The sequence below is a fragment of the Mobula hypostoma genome, chromosome 9 (assembly GCF_963921235.1).
Source record: "Mobula hypostoma chromosome 9, sMobHyp1.1, whole genome shotgun sequence".
NCBI lineage: Eukaryota > Metazoa > Chordata > Chondrichthyes > Myliobatiformes > Myliobatidae > Mobula > Mobula hypostoma.
Window position 1 is genome coordinate 18,090,964 of NC_086105.1, and position 27,581 is coordinate 18,118,544.

The 27,581-nt window shown below is 39.2% G+C and overlaps 1 protein-coding gene across 2 annotated transcripts in view; it reads right to left on the bottom strand.

The window, feature by feature from the left end:
• Nucleotides 1–27,581, bottom strand: part of kcnd2 (potassium voltage-gated channel, Shal-related subfamily, member 2) — a 395,726-nt gene that overhangs the window by 155,080 nt on the left and 213,065 nt on the right. The gene's annotated exons all lie outside the window — the stretch shown is intronic.

Consider the following 27,581-nt stretch of genomic DNA (forward strand, 5'->3'; position numbering starts at 1 on the left):
AGTCCTTGAAATTGAGTCTGTAGGTTGTAGAATCAGTTCAGAGTAGTGGTGATTGAAGTTATCCACGTGGGTTCAGGTGCCTGGTGGTTGTAGGGTAATAACTGTTCCTCAAACTGATGCTGTAGGACCTAAGGCTCCTGTACCTCCTGCCCAATTGCAGTAGGGAGAGGAGGGCATGACCTGGATGGCGGGGGTCTTTGATGATGGATGCTGTTTTCTTGTGGCAGTGCTCCATGTAAATGTACTCAGTGGAGGGCTGGACTGTACCAACCACCTGCTGTAGTCCTTTCCATTCCTCGGCATTGGTGTTTCTGTACCAAGCAGTGATGCAACCTGTCAGGATACTTCCCTCTGTGCATCTGTAAAAATCAATTTTTTTTCATGACTTTGAATCTACGCAAAAGAAATTGCACACTAATATGCTGGTCCAAGGACAGATCCTCTGATATGTTAACGCCAAGGAATTTAAAGCCACTGACTCTCCCCATCTCTATTCCCCTAATGAGGACTGGCTCATGAACATCTGGGTTCTTCCTCTTGTAATCAATGATCAGCCCTTTGATTTTGCAAACGTTCAATGAGAACCATTCAACCAGATTTTCAGTCTCCCTCCTATATGCCAATTCGTCACCACCTTTGATTCAGCCAACAACAGTGGTGTGGTCAGCAAACGTGAATACCACATGCAGCTGGATTGAGCCACGCAATAGTCAATATTAAGTGAGTAGAGTAGGAGACTGCACACAGCCCTGTGGTGCACCTGTGCTGATGGAGATTGTGGAGAAGATGGAGGATCCAGCTGCAGAGATATAATTTTTGTTACCATGTTTAAGAAATTTTGAAGTAAAAATGTGGTGGATTTCTTATTAACACTGCAGTTGATGTAAAATAACTATACCAATGAACAGTAGAAAATTTCTAATACAGTGGATTTCGGTTAATGGGGCCATTGGTTAATCAGGGCAGCTGTTTATTTAGTACAACTCTTAAAGAACAAAAACTATTCAAAAAAATAGGCAGAATCCTTTTGTTTATTTGGGACACTAGGTCACTTAACTGGGGCAGGAGACCGTTGCCTAACAGTTTCTAACTGACATCAGAGGCATGCACTTGTGTGGTCACTAAACACTACTCTGTGCTTAGCATGGACAACTTTTAAATAGCATTAATTGTGTTTAAAAAGCACTTGTGTTTAAAAAGCAGTGATAATTTGCGAGAAAGAAGCAATAATTCAGAACTGTATAGTTCACCATTGTTTCAAACATACAGGCTTGAAGCACCAGAAATGGCCAGGAATGAAAATGAAATGATTTCACTACTTCAACAAATTAGAAATTATGAAAGATTTGAAGGAATCAACAATCGTCTAGAAAGTTACAATGAAAATGAAGAATTGGAGGATGCAATCGTTGATAGAACAATCAAACGAATGCAGCAGCGTATACTTGTTAGGAACTAATACTCGGTTTTATAATACTGTAGTAGCATTGGTAGTGTTCTAATTTGTTCAGTATTTTATTGAAGTACATAAATTCATTACTCAGTTAAATGCTAGTTTATCCTTTTTTATATATTTTTATCTTTATAACTATTTACATAAAGCTTGTCTAACTGAGGCAGCCGCTTAATTGGACCAAATTGTACTGGCTCTGATGTATCTCAATTAACCAAATCCATTGTATATTGTTATATATTTTCCACAGCCACAAAACAAGGAGTTCTTGACGGCTAAGAAAACACATAGAAACACACATTCAAAATTATGGGTTATGCTTTTGTCAAAGTTAAAAAGACAATTTAATGCCTGGAAAATTGTATTGATGTGATGTCGAATTATAAAACAATGTTATTTCTACCTAGAAAGAGCATCAAAGCTTATTTAACCATGCAACAATGCAAATGTATCAAAAGACTCCTCTTTAAAAGTATACGTTGATGTATTTGGAATCAGTTTAAACTGTTACCAGACAGTCCAGAACATTTGGATCAAATAGAATATAACATACGCCATCATTCACATTTATATTTCCAAAGAATTTTATTTTTAAACCAGGTTTTTAGTCTTTTATTTTCCTTTTGCATACCATCCTCTACCTTCCTTAACTCCACACAAAAGTATTCTTCATTTTGTCCATGGGGGACCAAATGAGATGTCAACTAATATTGATTTTCTTTTAATGATAAACAATTTGTCGTAGCCACTACATAAACAACTCCTGCCTGTCAGAAATATAGTCCCATATACTGGAATTATACTCATTTTTTCCTCATCAGATAACATTTTTGCATAATGAAAAGGAAAGTCTTAAGGGTGACCTAAGTTAAATGGCAGGCCAGCAGTCAGGTAAGACCAAAAATAATATAAAAGTCTCTTAGAATTACTTGCAACATTAGTAGATACCTTTTGAAAACTCATAACTTGTTGCTATATATTCCTTTTTCTTTCAGCAACTATAGTTATATATATACGAGCACAACAAGCTTTTCTGCAGTGATGTTTTTCTACTGATGTTTCTTCTCACAAGCACAAATCAACAAATCAGATTCTCATCACTGGCTCTTGTATTTTTTCTCATACCAACTTCCTGCTACTTTCATACCGGTTTCTGAAAATACTTTTGCAAGTAAATAAACCTGCTTGTTTCTTCCACCTTTTTTGGTTTGACATAGTGGATACGGCTTAGTACACCATGGGCAAAGCCCTCCTCAAAATTGAGGATATCTCCACGGAGCGCTGTCAAGGGAAGGTAGCATCCATCATCAGGGACCCCACCATGCAGGTCTGCTGCCATCAGGAAGGAGCTGCAGGAGACTTAGGACCCACATTGCCCCTCAATAACTGTTTTCCCTCTTGAACCAGAGGGCATAACTTCACTCAACTTAATTCATCCTAGCACTGAACTGTTCTCACAACCTATGGGTTCACTTTAAGGGACTCTTCATCATAGGTTCTTGATAGTTATTGGTTATTTGTTATTATTATTATTAATTATTCCTTGTTGCATTTGCACTTTGATGTCTTTTGCACATTGGTTGTTTGTCTTTCTTTTGCCATGGTTTTTCAATGATTCTATTGTGCCTGTCTGTAAATACTGTGAATACCCACAAGAAAATAAATATCAATGTTGGGTACGGTGACATACGTGTACTTGGTTAATAAATTTACTTTGAACTTTGAGATGGGATCAAAATGCTGAGCATTTAATGTCCAACACTATAATAATAACATAATAGATAAAATGCAATCTGTATTTCCTTAAACAGCGAATGCTTCATTATGTCCATTACCAATTAACTAGTAGCTTAATCAAGATCTTCCAGCTACAGAAAGTTGTAAAATTAGTCAGCTCCATCATGGGTACTAGCCTCTGTTGTATCCAAGACATCTTCAAGGAGCCATGCCTTAAAAAAGTGCCATCCATCATTAAGGATCCCCACCACCCAGGACATGCCCTCTTCTCATTATTACCATCAGGAAGGAGGTATAGATGCCTGAAGGCACACACTCAGCAATTCAGGAACAGCTTCTTCTACTCTGCCATCCGATTTCTAAATGGACATTGAACCCATGAACACCACCTCACTTTTTTATATTATTTCTGTTTCAGCACTCTTTTAATTTAACTATTTAATATACAAATATATACTTACTGATATTGACTTATGTATTTTTTTCTATATTATCATGTATTGTATTATACCTCTGCCACTAAGTTAACATATTTCACAACATATACCGGTGATATTAAACCTGATTCTTATTCTAATTCATAGAAATAACAGATTTACATAACATTGCAGCCAATTATGCCAACATGATAATTTTTGAAAAGAACTGTCAAACATCCTGCTTTTGTCCCCTAGCCTTTCAAATTTCCCTTTTCATTCCCCTGTCTAATTACCCTTTAAATATTATGATTGAATTTGCTTCCCTCATCCTTTCAAGTAAGGAACATATGGTCATAACATGCTGCATTAAACAGGAAATCCCCCCTTTCAGATTTGAAAGTAATTCACAAAAGCATCAGTTTTACTTATGGTTACAATGCATTGCCATATTAATCTAGCAAAACAACCTCACAAGTTTTCTTAGGCCTCAATTATTATAGTCAGATCAGATCATAGGGCTTTCAGACAATACTTGATTGTGCAGGTGAGCTAGGAGAGGAAGGCCCAGAATTTGAAGTTAACTGTGAGCAGTGTGATTCTCTACTGGCTTCCAGTAAAATTCAGGCCTGGTACAGTTTCCAAATATAAATGTGTAGCTCCAATACATTAGCAGGGTCTTTATTAATGAATTAGGATGACCCTAGATGGTCAAAGAAAGCCATGCCCACAAAATACATAAAGCGACATTAGATATTCTGTATGTTTCTGTTATTCAGATACATTAATATTATGAGCATGAATCTTTTTAAAAAGTACAACTTTAAATTATTTAGTATTAAAACAAATAAAAATGTTAAACATAAGAATTTTAAAGTCATTCAAATAATTGTAAAAATGTCAAAGGAGATCCATCCCAACTGTACTGCTGAATTATTTTCATCAGTGCAAGGCAAAATGTCCTTGATGCACTTCCCATCTAGATCTAAACATCAAAGTGCAGTAAAAAGAAAGCTGATTGTAACCTTAGCACTGACACATTCACATTGAAATCCTGAAGTTGCTGACAGAACCAGCAAAAATGTTGACAGTTACACAGAAACCGGCAAGTATTTTTCCATAAAATCTGGGTCATGGTAATAAAATGAGTCTATTTTGTTATAAAATTTTATGAATTGTATCAGTATCAGTGATTTGAGAGCTGGACACTAGGTATTTAATTTCAGCCAAAACAGCTCAAAACATAACTAAGGCCACAAATCATGATGGTTCCAGTTTCGGTAATTGTATCAGGGCAAAGACTGGAGTCCGGTGCATCAAATCTATTCAACATCAAACTCTGTCACTATGAAACCATTATTAAAACTCCTAGTATTACCTATCCATCATTTTGAATAAATTTAAATCAAAACTTCCTCAAATACTTAAGGTCTGCAAATAATTTCAAACAAGAAGAGCTGATAAAAATTCAACTCCAGCATTTTGAATGCCATTGTGAGCACTGACACATTCTTTGGATTCTGTGTTTCTTATTTAATTTTGATTTTGATATTTTCACCACAATATAAAATTACCTTTGTTCTGTTAAAATGATGGATTGCAGTGCCACATTTTCTACTTTATACTGATGCATGTATTGTGCGCTTGTGCAGTTTAGTGCAATGAAAATCTGTTTTGTACTGCAACAAAACACATTAAACCAAAAAAAAATTGTTAGAATTATGGTTTTAAAATACTTAATTTTAAAAAGTATGGTTTTGGAACAAAATGCTGAATTAGTGACAAATTATATCTTTTGTTTTCTAAATTGTAATCGTTGCTGCATTGAAATTGCACCTTCTATCATCTGGAAGCTGCACATCTTCAAAAATGGTGCTCTTGGATCTACAAAATAGGGTGCATCCAGGATCAATAACCATAATATGGTTAGAATTGGAAGAATATAAACAGGAGTAGACCATTTAGTTCATTGTGACTACTACACCATTTAATACATTGTGTCTGATTTCTACCTCAATTATCAAAAAAAGTACAAACCTATGCAAAATAATAATAGTCAGTACTTAGACCATAAGACATAAGAGCAAAATTAGGCCATTCTGCCGATCAAGTTTGCTCCATCTTGGCTGATCCCAGATTCCACTCAACCCCATACACCTGCCTTCTCGCCATATCCTTTGATGCCCTGACTGATCAGAAAACTATCAACTTCCACTTTAAATATACCCACGGACTTGGCTTGCACTGCAGTCTGTGGCAGAGTATTCCACAGATTCACTTCTCTCTGGCGAAAAAAAAGTGTCTCCTAACCTGTGTTCTAAAAGATCGCCCCTCAATTTTGAGGATGTGCCCTCTAGTTCTGGATACCCCACCATAAGACATATCCTCTCCACATCCATTTATCTAGTCGTTTCAGCATTCCGCAGGCTTCAATGAGATCCCCCAGCATTCTACTAAATTTTGTGAGTACAGGTCCAAAGCTGCCAAATATTCATCATATGTTAACCCCTTCAATCATCCTCATGAACCTCCTTTGGACTCTTTCCAATGACAACACATCCTTTCTGAGATATGGTGCAAAACTGTTGACAATACCCCAACTGTGGCCTGATAAGTGTCTTACAAAGCCTCAGCATTATCTCCCTGCTTTTATATTCTATTCCCCTTGAAATAAATTCCAACATTGCATTTTTTTTCTTTACCACAGATTCAACCTGTAAATTAACCTTCTGGGAGTCTTGCATGAGGCCTCCTATGTCCCTCTGCACCTCTGATATTTGAATTTTGTCTCTACTTAGGTAATAGTCTGCACTATTGTTCCTTTCACCAAAATGCATTATCATACATTTCCCTACCTTGTATTCCATCAGCCACTGTTTTGTCTATTCTTCCAATTTGTCTAAGTCCTGCTGCAATCACATTCCTTCTTCAGACTACCTACCCCTCTACCTATCTTCGTATCATCACAAAATTTGCCAGAAAGCCATCAATTCCATTATCCAAATTATTGACAAACAATGTAAAATGAAACTGTCCCAATACTGACCCCTGAGGAACACCACTAGTCACTGGCAGCCACCAGAAAAGGCCCCCTTTATTCCCACTCGCTGCCTCCTGTCTGTCAGCCATTCCTCTAACCATGCCATTAACTTTCCTGTAATGCCATAGGATTTTATCTTGTTAAGCAGCCTCATATGTGGCAGCTGATCAAATGCCTTATGACAATCCAAGTAAATGAAATTCACTTTCTCTCCTTTGTCCACCCTGCTTGTTATTTCCTTGAAGAACTCTAAGAGATTTGTCAGACAAGATTTCCTTTTTGCAGAAACCATGCTGACTTTGACTTACTTTATCATTAGTCTCCAAGTACCCTGAAACATCATCCTTGATAATAGATTCCAACACTTTCCTTCCCACTGAGGTTGGGCTAACTGACCTATAATTTCCTTTGTTTTACCTTCCTCCTTTCTTAAAGACTGCAGTGACATTCGCAATCTTTCAGTCCTCCAGGACCATGCCAGAATCAAGCGATTCTTTAAAGATCATGATTAATGCATCCATTATCTCTTCAGCAACCTCTCTCAGGACTTTGGGATGTAGCCTATTTGGTCCAGGTGACTTATCCACCTTAAGACCATTCAGTTTGCCTAGCACTTTTTCCTTAGTAATAGCAATGGCACTCACTTCTGCTCCCTGGCACTCACAGGCCTCTCACACACTGCTAGTGTCTTCCACAGTGAAGACTGATGCAAAGTACTCATTAAGTTCATCTGCCATTTCTTTGTCCCCCATTACTACCTCACCAGCATTATTTTCCAGTGAATCAGAATCAGATTCAGGTTTATTATCACCGGCATGAGACATTAAATTTATTAACTTAATAGCAACAGTTCAATGCAATATATAATATAGAAGAAAAATATAAGTAAATCTTATTCAGTATACTTTATATAGTATATGTATATTGAATAGATTAAAAATCATGCAAAAAAACAAATAAAAGTGAGGTAGTGTCCAAGGGTTTAATGTCCATTTAGGAATCGGATGGCAGGGGGGAAGAAGCTGTTCCTGAATCGCTGAGTGTGTGGCTTCAGGCTTCTGTACCTCCTCTGATGGTAACAGTGAGAAAAGGGCATGCCCTGGATGCTGGAGGTTCTTAATAATGGACGCTGCCTTTCTGAGACACGGGTCCTTGAAGATGTCCTTGATTGTGGGAATGAGGTAGGCTAGTACCAAAGACGGAGCTGACTAAATTTACAACCCCCTGCAGCTTCTTTTGGTCCTGTGCAGTAGCACCACATCCCGCCAACCCCCATATCAGACAGTGATGCTCTCCACAGTACATCAAAGGAAGTTTTTGAGTGTACTTGTTGACATACCAAATCTCTTCAAACTCCTAATAAAGTATAGCTGTTGTCCTGCCTTTCTTATAACTACATCAATATGTTGGGACCATGTTAGATCCTCAGAGATCTTGACACCCAGGAACTTGAAGCTGCTCACTCTCTCCACTTCTGATCCCTCTATGAGGATTGGTATGTGTTCCTTCGTCGTACCCTTCTGGAAGTCCACAATCACCTCTTTCATCTTACTGACGTTGAGTGCCAGGTTGTTGCTGCGACACCACTCCACTACTTGGCGTATCTCACTCCTGTACGCCCTCTCGTCACCACCTGAGATTCTACCAACAATGGTTGTACCATCAGCAAATTTATAGATGGTATTTGAGCTATGCCTATCCACACAGTCATGGGTATATAGAGAGTAGAGAGAGGTAGGCTAAACACACACCCCTGAGGTGCACCAGTGTTAATCGTCAGCGAGGAGGAGATATTATCACCAATCAGCACAGATTGTGGTCTTCTGATTAGTGTTACGAGAATACACATAAAATTAAGATGTTTGCTGGCCTGGGCTAGCATCAGTGGCATCAGCAGTTGGTCTGCCACCTGCCCTCAGGGGAAGGAGAGATAAGGAACAATGGAGCAGCGTCTGGAGATGTGCAATGAAGGGACGTGGGAGAGAGAGCTGTCTGGAGCGGCTCCCCCTTTGAACCCTGAACTGTTTGAAGTGATGGACAGGCGATACCCCAGCAGGGGGATAAAAAGGGACAGGTTCGCTAAGACACACACGCCACCCGAGGTAACGAGACCCTGGAAGCGGTGCGCCTCTCACGAGTGGGTGAGAAGCACCAGACAACGACAAGGGTGGAAAGGTACGATCAGCGGGAACCCGGTGTGTGTCCGCCCTTGCCTGGGTGCCGGGTTCACTGCAGAGGATCGACCGCATCTGGAGGAGGGGTCACAGTCGGTGACCTCAGGTGACATCACCAAGGACCCGCCCAAAAGCTGTTTGTGAGCCATCTCGCTGGTCTGTGAGTGAAGCAGTGTTCTGAATGATCAGTTGTTCCTATTCTATCTCTCTCTCCCCCCACGTTGTCCCTCGCCATGGCAACGATTACTGCGAACTGAACTGGACTGAACTTTGAGTCATTTTGAAATTTGGTCATTTACCCCCTAGACAACGATAGAGCTTGATTGATGCTGTTATCTTAATTCTGTGCACATGTGTGGTTATCATTGTTGAATTGTTGCATTTATTATCCTTTCGATTACTGTGTTGCTTGTTTCTTTAATAAAACTTTCTTAGTTCTAGTACTCCAGACTCCAACTGAGTGATCCATTTCTGCTGGTTTGGCAATCCAGTTACGGGGTACGTAACATAAGTGGGGTTCTCGTCCGCGATTTTGAATGCTAAATTTGGGACGGAGTAAATTGATTGGGTTAAAATTCCCGAAAGAAAGAAAAGACAAACAGCAGAAATGGAGGTTGAGGAATTTATAAAGGCGCCGACCTTGGAGGCATTAGAGGATGCCAGGAAATCGGAATTGATAGCTGTGGCCAAACGGGTGAATCTTGCCAAGGTGAAGTCGACAATGAGGAGAGAGGAGATACACAGAGCTATTGTAGAGCACTATGTATCTAAAGGTATGTTTCCCCAAGGTGAGCTGGGGGAGGTGTCTATTGAAAAACCTGCTGGAGACGCGGTACAGGTACAGCTTGAAAAACTGAGACTCGAGCACGAGTTCCCGGTACGGCAGTTAGAACACGAAGAGAAGCAGTTAGAAAGGCAGGAGAGAGAGTTAGAAAGGTGGGAGAGAGAGAAAGAGTTAGAAAGGCGGGAGAGAGAGAAAGAGGTAGAAAGGCAAGAGAGAGAGAGACAGTTGGAGAGAGAGGAGAAACAGAGGGAAAGGGAATTTGAGCTGGAGAAGTTAAAGATAAGGGGCTCGTGCCGAACCAAGGTGGAGGGTTCCGGGCGACCCAGGAGGTAAGGCTGGTTCCCCCTTTTGACGATACCGACGTGGATCGGTACTTTCTCCACTTCGAAAAGGTGGCTATAAGTCAGGAATGGCCGAGGGATAAGTGGGTTGTTTTACTTCAGAGTGTACTGAAAGGGAAGGCCCAAGAAGCTTACTCAGCTTTATCCGCGGAAGATGCCCAGAGGTATGAGGTGGTGAAAGAGGCCATCCTCAGGATTCATGAGTTGGTCCCGGAGGCATACCGGCAGAGGTTCCGGAATGCGAGGAAGCGGTGGGACCGCACGTATTTGGAGTTTGCTCGTGAGATGCAAACATATTGTGAGCGTTGGTGCGCCTCGAAAGGGGTAGAGGGGGATTATGACAGACTGCTGCAGCTGATTCTGATTGAGCAGTTTAAAGGTTGTGTCCCTGAGGGTATGAGACCCTACCTCGATGAGAAAGAGGCAGCCACGTTAGCCGCAACTGCTAAGTTAGCGGATGAGTATGCGTTGACGCATAAAATGAAGTTTGCCCCGAGTAAAGGCTACCAGAAGGGTAGTCAGGACGGAGGGGAGAGTCCGCCGGAAAAGTCAGAAAGTAAGCCGGGGACTAGTGAAAAGGATAAGGTAGACCGGGAGCAGTCTGGTTAGGAAGTCTCCTGGGGTCGTCTTTTATAATTGTGGGAAAGTCGGACACTTTGCGTCCAGGTGCTTTGCCCCAAGGAAGGAGACGGGGAAAGGAAAAGCGGAAATTTTGAATGGCTGTATTGAGCTGTTAAGCGAACCGCTAGGGAAGGACAGGTCTGAAAAAGTCCAGGAAGGGCGCGAGAGGTTTATCTCGGCCGGATTGGTGTCAGTGAAGGAGGGGTTAAAACCAGTTCCAGTGCGGATCTGGAGAGACACGGGAGCGTGTCAGTCACTAATACTGAAGAGTGTATTAGAGTTTAGCTCAGAGACCCAGACTGGGGAGGTAGAGGTCAAAGGTGTTGGGGAAGGGACAGAGTCAGTCCCTTTGCACCAGATACATTTACAGAGCAACCTGGTCTCTGGACTAGTCACGATCGGGGTGAGGTCCGAATTACCGATGAAAGACGTGGAAGTCTTGCTCGGTAATGACATCGCCGGAGGAATCGTGTTCCCAGTCGTGAGATTGACGGGTCAGCCTGCCAGCATGGAGGCCCCGCCCGCGATGGTGAATTTGGCTGAAACATTTCTGCCAACCTTGTATGAGACAGGGTGTAGTGAGATAAGAGGTAGTGAGGGAGCTGGGACGGACGTAGCAGTAGCCAGGAAAGAATTTGTGCAGACGCAGGAGCGAGGCGAGGGGCTGATGGGTTTTGCAGAGACAGCTCTCTCTGACACAGCCTTGACAAGGGAACTAGTAGGCTATTGTGCGGATGAGGAAGTGCTAAGGAAGAAAGGGAAATCAAGGACAGTATCCGCAGATGAGGAGTGGGGGGTGGTGCAAAAGAGTTATGGGGATGAGGTTTTTAACATGGCCCACGAGGTACCCCCCGGTGGACATTTTGCGGTGCTGGAGGAAACAGTTGGTGGAATCATGAAAGAGAGTTACCGGCTGCCCAGGGGGAAAAATGTTATTGATCATGACCGACGCGAACTGAGACGGTCACCGGCTTTTGATATGCTAACAAACCTAGTCGGTGTTAGCGTGGAAATCAATGAAGCTAGGGGCCCCCTGATAAGAGAAAAGAACCATTTTGAAAAGATTAGGATGGGATCGGTCAGATGGGAGAAGGCTATTATTTTGGCCAGGTCTACTGATAAGGTCTCTCCCTTAATCCCCGAACAAAGCGAATCTTTAGAAGGAGTAATTAAACGACTCGCACCTATGTGTTTGATTGTCCCGAGGAAATGCAAAGAACTGGGACGTTGGGTTATGTCTGTTACAATAGGGCAGCCCAGTAAAGAACACTCATATATATTGAGTAATTCAGTGACTAAAGGGCTGATGACCACAGAGGTGTGTATTGGCAATTTAATACGGCTGTCTGAAGCCAGTTTGATAGTGAACCTTGAAAAAAATGAATTCGGCCACACGAGGGTCACTTACCTGGGAATTGTGGTGACACAGGGGCAGCTGGCAGTGATGCAAGCTACAGTGCAGGCTATCGCTGACCTCCCAACCCCGACAGACAAGAGGGCCCTCAGAAGGCTCTTGGAGATGGTGGGGTACTGCAGGAAGTTTTGCAATAACTCTGCGGTCAATACCCATCCCCCTCCTACTAAGCCCTTGCGAGAGAAAATTGAGTCGGAATGGGACGACCCTTGTTATTGTGGTCCGGAACAAAACCAAATGAGAGGTTACATTGGTCGCAATTCATCAGTGTTTTTGGCCACTATGAAGTTTGCTGAGTTGGAGCCTGGTCTAAGGGATTATTAATAACACGTGTAAAAGGAACAGAAAATGTGATGACTGTCTGTCAAGGGTTGACAGCTTCAAACTCGCTGTGTTAGCCAAATAGCTGATAAAGATGTATATTGTGTATGTATCAAATAATGTAGTCATGTTTGTAATTTTTACCTCCCGGTAAAAATCCTTAAAGGGGGGAAGTGTTACGAGAATACACATAAAATTAAGATGTTTGCTGGCCTGGGCTAGCATCAGTGGCATCAGCAGTTGGTCTGCCACCTGCCCTCAGGGGAAGGAGAGATAAGGAACAATGGAGCAGCGTCTGGAGATGTGTAATGAAGGGACGTGGAAGAGAGAGCTGTCTGGAGCGGCTCCCCCTTTGAACCCTGAACTGTTTGAAGTGATGGACAGGCGATACCCCAGCAGGAGGATAAAAAGGGACAGGTTCGCTAAGACACACACGCCACCCGAGGTAACGAGACCCTGGAAGCGGTGCGCCTCTCACGAGTGGGTGAGAAGCATCAGACAACGACAAGGGTGGAAAGGTACGATCAGCGGGAACCCGGTGTGTGTCCGCCCTTGCCTGGGTGCCGGGTTCACTGCAGAGGATCGACCGCATCTGGAGGAGGGGTCACAGTCGGTGACCTCAGGTGACATCACCAAGGACCCGCCCAAAAGCTGTTTGTCAGCCATCTCGCTGGTCTGTGAGCCATCTCGCTGGTCTGTGAGTGAAGCAGTGTTCTGAATGATCAGTTGTTCCTATTCTATCTCTCTCTCCCCCCACGTTGTCCCTCGCCATGGCAACGATTACTGCGAACTGAACTGGACTGAACTTTGAGTCATTTTGAAATTTGGTCATTTACCCCCTAGACAACGATAGAGCTTGATTGATGCTGTTATCTTAATTCTGTGCACATGTGTGGTCACACAGTCATGGGTATATAGAGAGTAGAGAGAGGTGGGCTAAACACACACCCCTGAGGTGCACCAGTGTTAATCGTCAGCGAGGAGGAGATATTATCACCAATCAGCACAGATTGTGGTCTTCTGATTAGGAAGTCAAGAATCCATTTGCAGAGGGAGGTACAGAGGCCTAGGTTCTGCAATTTCTCAATCAGGATTGTGGGAATGATGGTATTAAATATTGAGCTATAGTCGATGAATAGAATCCAGGCATAGGTATTTGTGTTGTCCAGGTGGTCTAAAGTTCCTGGGTGTCAAGATCTCTGAGAATCTAACCTGGTTCTAACATATTGATGCAGTTATAAAGAAGGCAAGACAACAGCTATACTTTTTTAAGAGTTTGAAGAGATTTGGTATGTCCAATATCAACACTCGTCTCCCTTTTACTCTTCATAAAACTGAAAAGCTTTTAGTATCCTTTTTTATATTATTGCCTAGTTTGCCCTCATAATTCATCTTTTCCCTTCTTATAGTTTTTATAGTTACCGTTTTTGGGTTTTAAAAGCTCCCCAACCACCCAACTTCCCATTCACTTTTGCTACCTTATATGCCCTTTCCTTGGCTTTTATGAAGTCCTTAACTTTCTTTGTCACCCGTGGTTGCCTACCCCTGCCATTGGAGAATAACTTCTTCTGCAGGACATATCTATCCTGTGTCTTGTGAACTATTCCCAGAAATTTCACCCACCTCTGTTCTGCCGGCATCCCCACCAGTATCCTCCTCCAATCCACCTGGGCAAGTTCCTCTCTCATGCCTTTGTAATTCCCTTTGTTCCATTGTTATACTGATACATGTGACTTATTCTTCTTCTCAAATTCCAGTATGAATTTAATCATATTATGATCACTGCCTCCTTTACATTAAGCTCCCTAATAAAATCTGGGTTATTGAACAATACCCCGAACAACATCTTGTAGGCATTCCCTCTCTTGCAATTTGACAGCAGTCTGATTTTCCCAATCCCCTTGCATATTGAAGTCCCCCATTACAATTGTGACATTACCCTAATTACATGCCCTTTCCAGCTACCTTTGCAAACTCAACCCCACATCTTGGCTATTATTTGAAGACCTATACATGCTTCTCATAATGGTTTTCTTATCCTTGCAATTTCTTAACTCCACCCACAAAGGCTCAACATTCTCTGACCCTATGTCAACTCTTTCTAAAGATGTAATTCCATCTCTTACCAACAACGCCACACCACCGCCTATGCCATCCTGCCTGTCTTTTTGATACAAAGTATATCCTTTGATGTTAAGCTCCCTACTATCGTCTTCTTTCAGCCACAACTCAATGATGCCCACAACATCATGCCGACCACTCTCTAATTGACCCACAAGTTTGTCCACCGCATTCTGAATGCTGTGGACATTTAAATACAGCACCTTCAGTCCGGCATTCTTCGCCCTTTTGAATTCTGCCTCTGTGGTACAATTTAACTCTTTGCTCTGCCTGCATTTGTACCCAATCATCGGTTTGTCCTTCCTTACATTTATATTACACCCATCATCTACTTGTAAACCTGCTCATCCTCAGTTCTATCACACTGGTTTCCATCCCCCTGCCATATTCACTTAAACCACTCCCAACAGCTCTTGTGAGGGCTGAAAGGACTAAATTCAACAAGATGAGGTAAATATTTGGCATGGGTGCGTTGCTATAGAAACTAAGCAACTAAAACTGCAGTTGAACAATGGAAGGCCTTTACAGTAGAGATGCTTCCATTTCATCTACTGCCTCGGTAAATTTCCAGCAATGGGTAGGGAAATTAATGCCAAAGGTCTCTGAATGATCAAGAAGAGAGTAAAATAGAGCAAATAAAGAACACAGGACAGATGCCAGTTTATTGATAGCAGACTGATTACAGAAAATTCAGAGAGGAAATAAGACAACAACAGAGGTAAAGAGAAAACAAAGAAAGTTAATGGCCTCAAACAGAAAAGGAATATAATAACATGCTTTAGACTTTAGAGTAGTGTGAGGATAATAGGATTGATGAGGTTGATCAGAGATCAAAAGAGAAATCTATTCATGGAGGCAGAGGGCAAGACTGAGGTACTAGATTAGTACGTCATATCAACCATTACTGAGGAAAAAGGTCTGTGGAGTCTAAACTGAGGAAGCTGTAGCTGAAATTCAGTGTGGGTTAAAATTGATAAAGGGAAGATACTAAAAAACAGAAAATGCAAGAATAACTTGGCAAATCAGGCAGCATTTATACAAACAAAACACTCAATCTGTTTTGGGTCTACAATCCTTTATCAGAACCAAAGCTAGCTACACTTAAATTAGGTAAATCATATAAAACAGATATGATACATTTTAGATTACTTTGAAGAAAAAAGGGCAAAATTAGATAGGACCAAGTTATAATATCCAAGATCAGTAGATTTAGTAGTGGACAACTACTGACTACCTATGAATTGCTGCCCTGTTTTTTGCTTCAAAATCTGAACTCTTTAGAGCCTAAGAAATAAACATTTTTACTTTTAGGAAGACAAGAGTGACTGTAGATACTGGAAATCTGGAGTAACACACAAAATACTGGAGGAACTCAATAGGTCAGGCTGCATCTATGGAGTCAAATAAACATTCAACACTTTAGTTTATTACTTTTAAAAAGATAGGAAGAGAAATCCAGTTTCTTTTACAACTTTTTTTTTAATAAGACTCCAGCATGTATGCCCTGGGTAAGCCAGGATGGTTTTGGCTAGTGCCATCTTACTAATTGAGCAGTGTTTGTACAAGGCAGTAAACTGCTTTAAGTTTCATACCCATGGAAATGAATGCACCAATAAAGGTCGAGCAGCCCTTATCCAAAATCCAATTGTTTTTGAGTGTTGACATGACATTGCAAATGTAAAATTCCACAAGGTTGTGGGAAATTTTCCAGGTGATGCACAGGTCACAAATATGTAATGAACAGAAGTTAATGAAAAATAGAAAAACACTGCATAAAGCAAAAAAAATGAAGATCCCAATCTTATACTGTCAGCATTGGAGTGAACATATGCCACCTAACGGTATGCTGACCATGAAACAAGCAAAGGTCTATCATGACAAACTGAATATTGAAGGTAACTGAAAATTCAGCAGGCTGGTTGCAGAAGTTTAAGAAAAGGCACAGGATTAAATTTTTAAAGTATCTGTTGATCCTGAAAATCTAACACCAGAATAAGTGCACCATGCTAATTCTTTTTATATGTTTCATAGAACCTGAAAGTAGTAAAATACAAATACAGTCTGTAACCATTTAATCAAAACACAGCATCATAGGTGGATATTGAAAGCCTGTCATTGTTTGTTATTGTTCAACAGCTCATTCAGGTATTCTCCCGATGCTGCTATGCTGCTTTTGTTACCCTGTACACATTGTATTTTCATTATATTAATGGTATGTAATAGTTTTTACTGTTGTGTGATGTGTGAGGGGATCCTGAAGTACCCCTATTAACTAGAGACAGAGACAGGAAGATTAACGGTTGGACTGTCACTTTAAGGCACTGGAAGTAACTTTGGATTTCTACTGAGTTTGGAGTTGGAGAAAGCATTGAGTAGCTCGAAAGTTGCTATAGTGACTGAAGGCAGGTTGTCAATATTTGTTCAAGGACAGTCTGCCTGCTTGCATTTCTTCACAGACAAAGGAAGGAGGGATTATTTGAATGACAGTTGATGCTCAGTACGGTGAGATAAATAGGAGGTCAGATGATACAGACGTCAGACACATGTTTGGACACTGAATGAGCATTGTTGTGCCCGCAGAAAAAAAGTGGGTTTTGGAGGATCGATCAGGCGGATCGATCCATCGCTTTTACAGTGGGAAGAGGAAAAGGGTTGACTGGTGGGGAGTTGTCCATATGTCCACCCTCACCTGGGGGATAACTCCACCACAGAAAACCAGTCCCCTTTGTTAAAGTCACAGTCAGTGACTTTGAAAGGATTTCGAATGATGAGAAGATCGATGGCATCAGCTCACCTGAAGACTCAAATCTCCCCCTCTCTCTCTCCATCACTACTCAACTCAATATCATGATCTGAACTGAACTTTACTCATCATCATAAGACAGTATCTTTCTACCCCTAGACTTAAAGGAGCTTGGTTTTTCATACATATATATTCCACACTTACTTTTATGTAACCATTACTAACCTGTTTGATTTATCTACATTCATATTACTGTATTGCGTAGTTACTAATAAATATTATTAGTTTACAGCAATACTGGACTCCAAAGTGTTTTCCATCTCTGCTGGTTCTTTATTCCCGTCACGGGGTTCGTGACAGATGAACAAATGTAAGGCAAAGACTCAGAGTTGGAAATTATGGCGATCCCAAGCTATCTTATCGTATATTCCAAAATCCAAAATCTAAAACTCCTCTGCCCCCAACAGCTTGGATAAGGGGTAGTGAATGTGTACTTAAATTAGGCCCTGAATACATACAAATCTCACTATGAATTGTCAACAGGAATTTAGCACTGAATACATGAGACACAATGCAAAATGTGGGACTTTTATCTATTGAGAACTGCAAGAACTCATCATGTCAGCTGGTAAATTATTCAAGCAGATAAGTTGCATTGATTCAAAAGACTTTAAAACTTCTTTATTTGTAGCACTACTAACAACATCCTGGTATTGATATAAACCAAAGGTTACCATCTGATCATAATTGATAAAGATATTGTTGCAAGGATGAGGCTGAGGACGAACTCAGGTGCAGGACACAGGCACGGAGGCAGAATTGAGGCGTCAGCACCACCGCAAACAGGGAACCGGTATCCAGGAGAGTCTTTACACATAGACAAGGTTTACATAGAGTATCCAGGAAATGACGGGGAGCTTAGAACTAACAGTCCCAAGGAATCAGGAAATGAGGTTTACCCTTTTTTCGAAATCTTTTTATTGTTATATTATACAAAAGAAATAACACGAGTACATTGAAGTAACAACACTTACGATGTCTCAAAAAAGACAATATCTTAAAGAATGAAAAAAAATTGTGATAACAAAAAAACCTACTAAGCAGAAAAAGTGAGAAAAAGAAAACCCATTAGGTGTACAACCCCGGAGCCATGCGTCATACAAAAAGCTTCTAAAAATAAACTGCCAGCAAGAAAATATACCCAAAAATTTACAATTAGATCATGGAAAAAATCTATCAATTAGCTCAAATGATAATAACGAGCAAATGAGCCCCATCTTTTCTCAAAATCAAATAAAGGTTCAAAAGTTCGACTTTTAATTTTCTCCAAACTAAGACATAGCATCACTTGAGAGAACCATTGTGACAAAGTGGGAGCTGATATATCCTTCCACTTCAGCAAAATTGCCCTCCTAGCTATCAATGTAACAAATACAATAACATGTTGGTCAGACACAGAAATACCATGAATATTTTGAGGAATTATTCCAAAAAGCACAGTTAATTTATTAGGTTGTAGATTAATTTTAAGTGCTTAGAAATTGTTGAAAAAACTGACTTCCGGAACTGTTCCAATATAGAACAAGATCAAAACATATGTGTCAGTGTAGCTATTTCAGTTTTACATCTATCACAATAACTATCAACATTAGAAAAGATTTTAGAAAGTCTCTCCGTCAAATGATAACAATGTACAATTTTAAACTGAATCAATGAATGAGGAGCACAAATTGAAGGAGTTAACCAACTTCAAAATCCGCATCCAATCCTCCGTCATAAGAGTCAAATTAAGTTCCTTTTCCCAATCCTGTTTAATCTTAGATAAAGGATGCTTATTCCATTGTAATAATAAATTATAAATTCTTCCAGTAGAACCCTTGATCGAAGGATTCATACTCATAATAGTATCTAACAGGTCAGCCTCCAATATGTAAGGAAAATTACTTAAATATTTTTGTGAAAAATGTCTAACTTGAAGGTATTGCAGAAAGTGTGAGTATGAAAGAGAATATTTATCAATTAATTGTTCAAAAGACATCAATCTATCTTCTTTAAATAAATCCAAAAAAGAATTAATACCTTTATTTTTCCAAAGTAAAAAAAATTGGATCACTCAAATAAGGCTTAAAAAAGTAATTTCGATAAACTACAAAGTTTACATTTTTTAAGATTAAAAAAATTGCGGAACTGGAGCCAAGTTTGTAAAGAATGCTTAATCACAGGATATAGGTTAAAATTAGCAACTTTAGCTAATTGTATAGGTAAAGCAGCTCCCAATAACAAGGTTAAATTAAATTGTTTTACAACTTTCAGTTCCAGGTCTACCCAAATTGGCCGATCACTCTTATCACCCAATATAACTAAGAAGACATGTATCGCACGTTAACAGCCCAATAATACATTCTTAGATTAGGCAAAGCAAGACCTCCATCCTTTTTCAATTTTTGTAAGTGACATTTACTCATTCTTGGTCTTATTATTCCAAATAAAAGATAAAATAATAGAATCAATCCTATCCAAAAACTTCCTAGTCAAAAAAACAGGGATATTCTGAAATAAATATAAAAATTTTGGTAAAATCATCATTTTAACTATATGAATATGACCAACAAGTGAAAATGCAAGTGGATTTCATCTACTAAATAAATACTTCATAGAGTCTACTAAAGGAACAAAGTTGGCTTTATAAAGATCCTTATATGTTTTAGTAATTATAATACCTAAATATCTAAAAGAGTCCGTGACTTTAGAAGGAGTGTTATCATATATAGAGACAGAATCATTTAAAGGAAACAATTCACTTTTACTGAAATTTATCTTATATCCTGAAAAATCTCCAAATTCATTAAATAATTTTAGCAAGGCAGGAATAGATTCATCAGGATTAGATATATAAACCAATAAATCATCAGCGTAAAGAGAGATCTTATGCATGGTCTCATTCACAAAAAATCCTATGGATATTTTTAGTCTCACAAAGAGCAATAGCAAGGGGTTCTAATATTAAATTAAACAACAAAGGACTTAATAGACAGCCTTGCCTTGTCCCCCATGAAAGCTGAAAAAAAGGAGACCTACAATTGTTAGTGACAACAGTAGCAATAGGGGCTTTATATATCATTTTAATCCAATTATTAAAATTAGCACCAAATCCAAATTTCTCTAAAACATTAAATAAACATTTCCATTCGACTCGCTTGATCGCTTTTTCAGCATCCAAAGATACAACACATTGTGGAGTTTTAAAAGAGGACAAATATATAATGTTAAATCGTCTCCAAACAGTTGAAAAAAATAGCGACCCTTTATAAAGCTTGTTCGAGCTTTAAAAATAATTTTACCCAAAATATTCTCCAACCGATTGGCCATTATCTTTGACAGAATCTTAGCGTCGACATTCAGTAATGAAATAGGTCTATATGATACACAGTCAGTGTGATCTTTATCTTTTTTAAGAATTAAGGAAATTGAAGCCTCATAAAAAGTGGAGGGTAAGTCACCTTTCACAAAAGAATCCTTAAACATTTCCAACATATACGGAGAAAGCAACTTCCAAAATTTTTTATAAAATTCTACAGGATAACCATCAAGTCCCAGGGATTGCATTGAAAAAATAGCTTTATGAATTTCGGCTTCAGTGATTTGAGCATCAAGAGTTTTTTGATCCTCAGCCGAGATTTTAGGAAAAACAATCTTTCGTAAAAAAACATTCATTTTGGAGGAATCTAACGGACATCAGCACAAAAATCTTGAAAAATCTTATTAATTTCTTCATATCCCTAAGCCAAGTTACCATCTTTCCTATGAATTTTCATGATTTGCCTTTTGGCTGCAGCCATTTTTAATTGAGATGCGAGCAATTTATTATTTTTTATCTCCAAACATATAAAATTGGCTCTTTAACTTAAGCAAATAGCCTTCAGTGGGATGAGTTAATAACAGGTTATATTGTGATTGAAGTTCCACCTTTTGTTTAAATAAATCAATATTGGGGAAAATTGCATAAATATTATCTAAATCTTTCATTTGTTTTGAAATTCTATCAAATTCTGCTTTATATTCCCATATAATTAATTTAGACATACCTCCTATATCAATAAAAAAAAATTATTTTATCTTGGTTTCAATGAAACTGACAAAGTCAGAGTTTTGCAATAATGCCTGAGACATGTGCCATGGTGGGCAGACAAGAATGACATAATCAAATTCAAAAGACAAACTCAAAGGTGCATGACCAGATATAGCAATAGCGTCATATCCACAATTTTTAACACTAGGCAAGAACCGGAGATCGATTATAATACAATCGATCCTCGCATATTTTTTATAAACATGTGAGAAGAAAGAATATTCTCTGTTATCGGGATGGAGATACCTTCACAAATCAATCAACCCAAAATCAATCCAAAAAGAATTAATAAATGATGCCGAACGATTTGGAAGTCGCCGATTAGTTATGCTCTTATCAATCATAGGATTTAAGCAACAGTTAAATCCCCGCCCATTATCAGCATATATTCATTTAACTCAGGCAGTAAATCAAATACCTTTTTAAAAAACGATCATCTAAATTAGGACCATACAAATTAACCAAAACAACTTTTCTGTTACAGATCATTCCTTTAACAATTACAAATCTACTATTAGAATCTGATTCAATATCCTCTTGAATAAATATATTAGATTTAATAAAAATAGACACGCCTTTTATTCTACTCTGAGAAGTAGAGTGGAATTACAAACCATTCCACCGTCCAAAAAATCTATTTTGATCTCCTGACCTGATATGTGTCTCTGGAGCAAAAATTATATCAGGTTGGAGTTGGTTAATAATTTTAAAAGTCTTTTTTCATTTAGTAGGATGATTCCAACTACGTACATTCCAACTTACTAAATTAATCTATTTAAATACCATACTATAATTTTATTCTACTTTATACATGAGCAGAACACATACCAATACGGGATGATAAAAAATGGCGGCAATGAAGAATACAACCAGATAGAAAATACACATGCTTCAGAACCACCTAATGGGAAAAAGCTCCTAACTCTAATCCCACCCCCTTCCCGAAAACCCAAGAAAAGGGCAAGCAATCTATGATAGAGTTCAAAGCCACTGACCGCTCAGTCTGTATTTTCTTTCCCTCCCCCCAGTTAGTAAAAGACAATAAAGTCTCAGCAAAGAAAAGCATTTACATTCCATCATCTAATAAACAAGAAAAAACCAAAACAATGTTATCTCTTAGAGAGAAAAACCAGCACCATCTTTAAGTTTAACATCAACTCCCTAAAAAACTTTAAATTCAATTATAAAATGTTATAATAAAACAGAAAAAATTAATAGTATATTTGACCCAGCTGAATTTTCAAAAATATTAATTAATAATAATTAAACCTATATATATATATATATATATATATATATATATATATATATATATACAATGAAAGCCCTATTAGTAGGAAAAAACTACAAATGAGCTGATTAAAAAAAGAAACAAAAAAAATCAAACCAAGTATTAAAGGAACAAATCCCCTTATCTTCTTTTCTCAGTCGTATGTTCAGATGATCATTTAGACAGTCATACTTGAGCCATAAATCTTCTTTCCAAAGGAAAACTAACAATATGCAATAATGAACAACTCTTCTTGTCTTCTTTAATTAGTCTCTAATGAAATATACAAATGACCTTCATAAATCTTCTTTCCAAAATGCAAATTATATACAGATAGCCAAACAAACTTTCAGATAGTTCATTCAGTAGCGGTGTCAGTAACAGCGGCGGGTATAGCCTGAACAAAGTCCAGTGCAGCTTTTGGATCATAAAAGGTACGAGGAGGAGAATTAGCAGGAAAAACGTTAATTCTTGTCGGATACCTCAGAGAGGGAAACAGTTTTTTATCATACGCCTGTTTCATTGCCAGGGCAAATTTTGATCTCTGTTCCATTACCTCTCTCGGGTAATCTTCGTAAAAACGGAGCTGAGACTCCATAAATCTAAAAACTCTGTTTTCTTGCCTGTCGCATTATTTGATCTTTAATTTTAAAGTGATGAAAGCAAACCAGAACAGATCTCGGTTTACTTGAATCCTTCAATTTCAAAGTAAACACCCTGTGTGCCCTTTCTATAGCAGGCAGCTTTAATAAAATGGTAGGAAATAAAGTGTGGAAGAGCTTACCAAAGTAAGCTGCCTGTTCCTTCAGCTCCTTCTTGCAGCCCAACAATTCGTATATTCTTTCAGCGAGACCTAGTTTCCAGGTTTATTTTGACATCTTTTCAAATGAGTTGTAGCTTCAGACAACTTTTGCTTAGTTATCTTCAATTCCTCTTCATGTATAATAACTTGAGTTTCCAGGTCTTCAAGTTTTCCCAGAAATGACTTCATTTTATTACTATTCTTATCCAGTTGGTCTTTAATTGATTCTTTCTGATCCTTAATTGAATTCAGTGTCCAAACAATACCTTCAGCCCACGATGGCATTTCATCAAATCTTTCCTTTGGCACCTTTCCTTTCCCATTACCTTTATCACTGGGTTCAGGTAAATTCTTCCCACTTCTCGTAGACATAGACATATTGTTCCCCCTCAAAAATCAGCAAATAAAAATTCTAAATTCAAAGTTTAAACTAGGGGGAGAGAAAGAAAACTAAGAGCAGCACAAAATTACTAGTACTCCATTTGCAGACAGGGGCAGTCCTCCAAAACAAGGTTTACTCACACTAGAGTTGAGCAACAAACTGGCAAAGCATGGCTGTTCCGCTCAAATTTTATCCTGTGTTCACTAACAGGAACCAGGTGTACTGTAATTAGGAGAACTGGGAATGATTGGAAATCAGACAAGGGATTAAGGCCCAATTAAGGAGGTAATAGCAAGATGGGGAATTGCCAGCAGGGACCATGACAGATATCAAGACTTTGAAACTTTCCTTGTTTTTGTTTTATGTTGAACATTCAGATGCTCTTAAAAAGTACCAATCACTTTTTTAAAATGGTAAAGTCGAGGCCCCCTCCGTTGGTCAGGGTTGATCAGGGATGTTGCATCCCAGCTGTCGATATGATATGAAAGCCAGGACAGTACAATACGTAGAGCAGGCTGTTAACCCATGCAGCAGGCTCCCTCTCTGCACACAGCTGATGAATCCAAAGGAACAGCAGAGATGAACAGAGTTTGACACCAATGGCGTCGCGAAAGTTGCCAGCAATGTTCCCTCTAAGGTGTGCATGCACACACATCTTTTGCTACTGGCACACAGAGGAATTTAAACTGCGCACAAAAGGTTGCCACCCTCTACCTCGTTGGCATGTTAAATATACTTCACAATTGTACACAATAAAATTTCCTTTTCCGGTTTCTGATGGGGACAGTGTTGACAATGTGGAGTTTGCGATGATTTATCTGCAGATTTTAGAACTGGCTTATTTATACTGTTTCATTGAAGAAATTATTCAGTGCGCGCATGTTGTCACTGGGCAAAAAATTGCACAGAACAACATTTTTGCGCACACCAGTCATTACAAATTAGAGGGAACATTGGTTGCCAGTCAGCATTAATGTCAACATAGAACTGCCTTAGGGACTCCAGTTCTAGATTTTTCCCTCGGGTTTACTCCCGAAGCCTTCCCCATGCGTGGGTATGGCCACAAGGCAGTGGAGGTTTGAGATCAAAGTTTTCCTTCTTTTCAATGAGCTGGGAACCACAGCTACCAAGCCCCATCTGCCTGAGACGACTAGTTTTAAGATACCAGTAACCCTCCTTTGCCACTTCTGTCAGTACAAACAGTTCCGCTGGGCTTAGTAGCTAAGACATACGTGAAGGCTAGGAGCTGAACTTGATTGTCAGAGGATATTTGAGACGCACACATTGGGTACATTTAACAGATAGTGAGAGCTTATCCCCACTACCACGATCGGCTATAATAACCTTAAGGAATCTGTGATAAGACTATCTTAATCATTAATGACATCAGCCAAACAATTAAGATTGTTCATTTGTTTGAATGTTTTGTAAGTCCTTTAACTCATTTTAGTGACAAATGTCACAAGTGCTACCGCACATTCTGATCCCTCCAAAGGGAACCAGGGTTAAGGTTTACTTAGATACAGTAAACAGTCAATATCAAGGGTTAAGGAAATTGACATTTTTGCAGCAAAAGGAATTGCATTTTTGAATTTAATAGATTACTTTTTAAAAAAATATTCTTTTCCAAATATTTTTGTAAAGCATATTGTTAAAAGAAATGCTTATAAGACAGATGAAGTGAAAAAAATTATATTAGTTTTTAAAAACGATACTGTCTAACCGCCTGATGTGTTCAAGGACATCTTTCACCTTTCACTGCTGCAGTCTGAGGTTGCCAGCTGCTTCAAATGGTGAAATGTGAAAGTATAGAGTATAGAGTAAATGGCAGCACCCTGAAAGGAAGAATATTTAAAGGAGATTTACATGGCAAGATAATTTTATGCAGGGAATATTAGGTACCAGAACATGCTGCTATATAGATATGATAACAACATTTAGGAGGCAATTGGATAGACACATACACAGCCAGGGAAGAAGGGATATACACTCTGTGCAGGCAATGGGGCCACTTAAATTGGAATCAAGGACCAAAGGACCTGTTCTTGTACTGTGTATGTTTATGTCCAATGTTTAAAGGAACATACTGTTTGACAGATATAAAGGAGAAAGATAAAGAAAAACATGCTTTTCAAAATCTCCAACAATAATTAGAATCTTAGTTTGAAGAAATTAGATTCCATGCTTATAAAATTCACTTTTGTTTAAAGAAAGGTTGTTTGGCAGTAATTAAGACTGATTGTGATGTGAAAAGTTTATTGACATTTAAATGTTTCCCTTGACAGTTTAGTATGTATTCATTTACATGTGCTCCAAATTTATGATCTTCACATCTAATTTCTCAGTTAGATACTATAATGTGGGGCTGAGGAGGGGGAAAAAGGATCAGCCATGATTGAATGGCGGAGCAGACTCTATACGCTAATGGCCTAATTCTGCTCCTACGCCTTAGGGTTTTATATCCTGGGGAACCAAAGAACTTCAAAATTTTTCATTCAATTTTAGACTTGCTAATGCTGAAAGCTCTGGTTAAGTTTTAACTCCTGAGTGAATGGATTTTGCAGCAGGTTTTAATCAGAATAACAGGCAAAAATTCAGAACCTCCCCCCCCACCAGAACAGCAGATAATTATTTAAATGTGTTAATCACTTATTAAGAGTGCCTGTACCTTCAGAGTTAAAAGATTCTCACAGACTAAGGTTTGAGAATATAAATTCTCTGAAACTTGCCATTCAAAGCCTTGCAGAAGTGAAGAGAAGCACCGAATGACAGCGAAGGAGCTGATAATGTAATCGTAAAATAAGTACTACAACTTCACAGTTGCTCTCCCAAGTGACTCTGTAATTGCTTTTGTTCACAAGAGCTGTCTTATTCCTCTGAGCAAACTTAGAAGAAAATGTTGACTGGATTAATGATACCTTACTCCTGATATCTACACATTTGCACTTGACCATATTTGACAGCAGTCTGCAGGTTTCCACAAAGAATTGAAGATAAGTGCTGCTCGTGCAGTAGCAACTTAAGCAGAGAGAAGACAGGATAACCATGGGACCATCTGGATTAATCTACTAATTACCAAGCTGGAGTTCACTGGCATAGAGGAGCTAGTGACAGAGCTGAGCTAGTGATGAAGTAACTCATAGCACTGTACACAAGGTATACAGACATTTTAAAAATAGAAATAAGCTTTTGGCATCTTGGCCTTCATTACTCACTGCCCTGGTTTATCAAGTTTGGATGTTATGTTGAAGTTGTTTATTCAAAGTCAACAAGACCAAGGAGCTGCTAATTGACTCTGAAGAAGGAAACCAGAGGTCATGACCCAGTCGTCATTGGAGGATCAGAGGTGGAGAGGGTCAGCAACTTTAAATTCCCCGGTGTTATTATTTTGGAGGATCTGTCTAGGATGCAAATGCAATTATCAAGAAAGCACAGCACAGCCTCTTCTTCTTTAGGAGCTTGTGAAGGTTTGGCATGACAACTAAAACTTTAAAAAATGTCTATAGATGTGTAGTGGGCATTATCTTGACTGGCCATTTCACAGCCTGGTATGGATACACCAATGCCCTTGAACAGAAAATCCTATAAAAATGTAGGGGATATGGCCCATCCATCATGGGTAAAGCCTTCCCCACCATTGAGCTCATCGACATGAAACGCTGTTGCAGGAAAGCGGCAGCTATCAGCAGAGACCCCCACCACCCAGGTCATGCTCTCTTCTTGCTGCTGCCATCAAGAAGGTGTTACAGGAGCCTCAGGACTCGCAACACTAAGTTCAGGAACAGCTAGAACAATCAGGCTCTTGAACCACAGGAAATAACTTTTCTGAACTT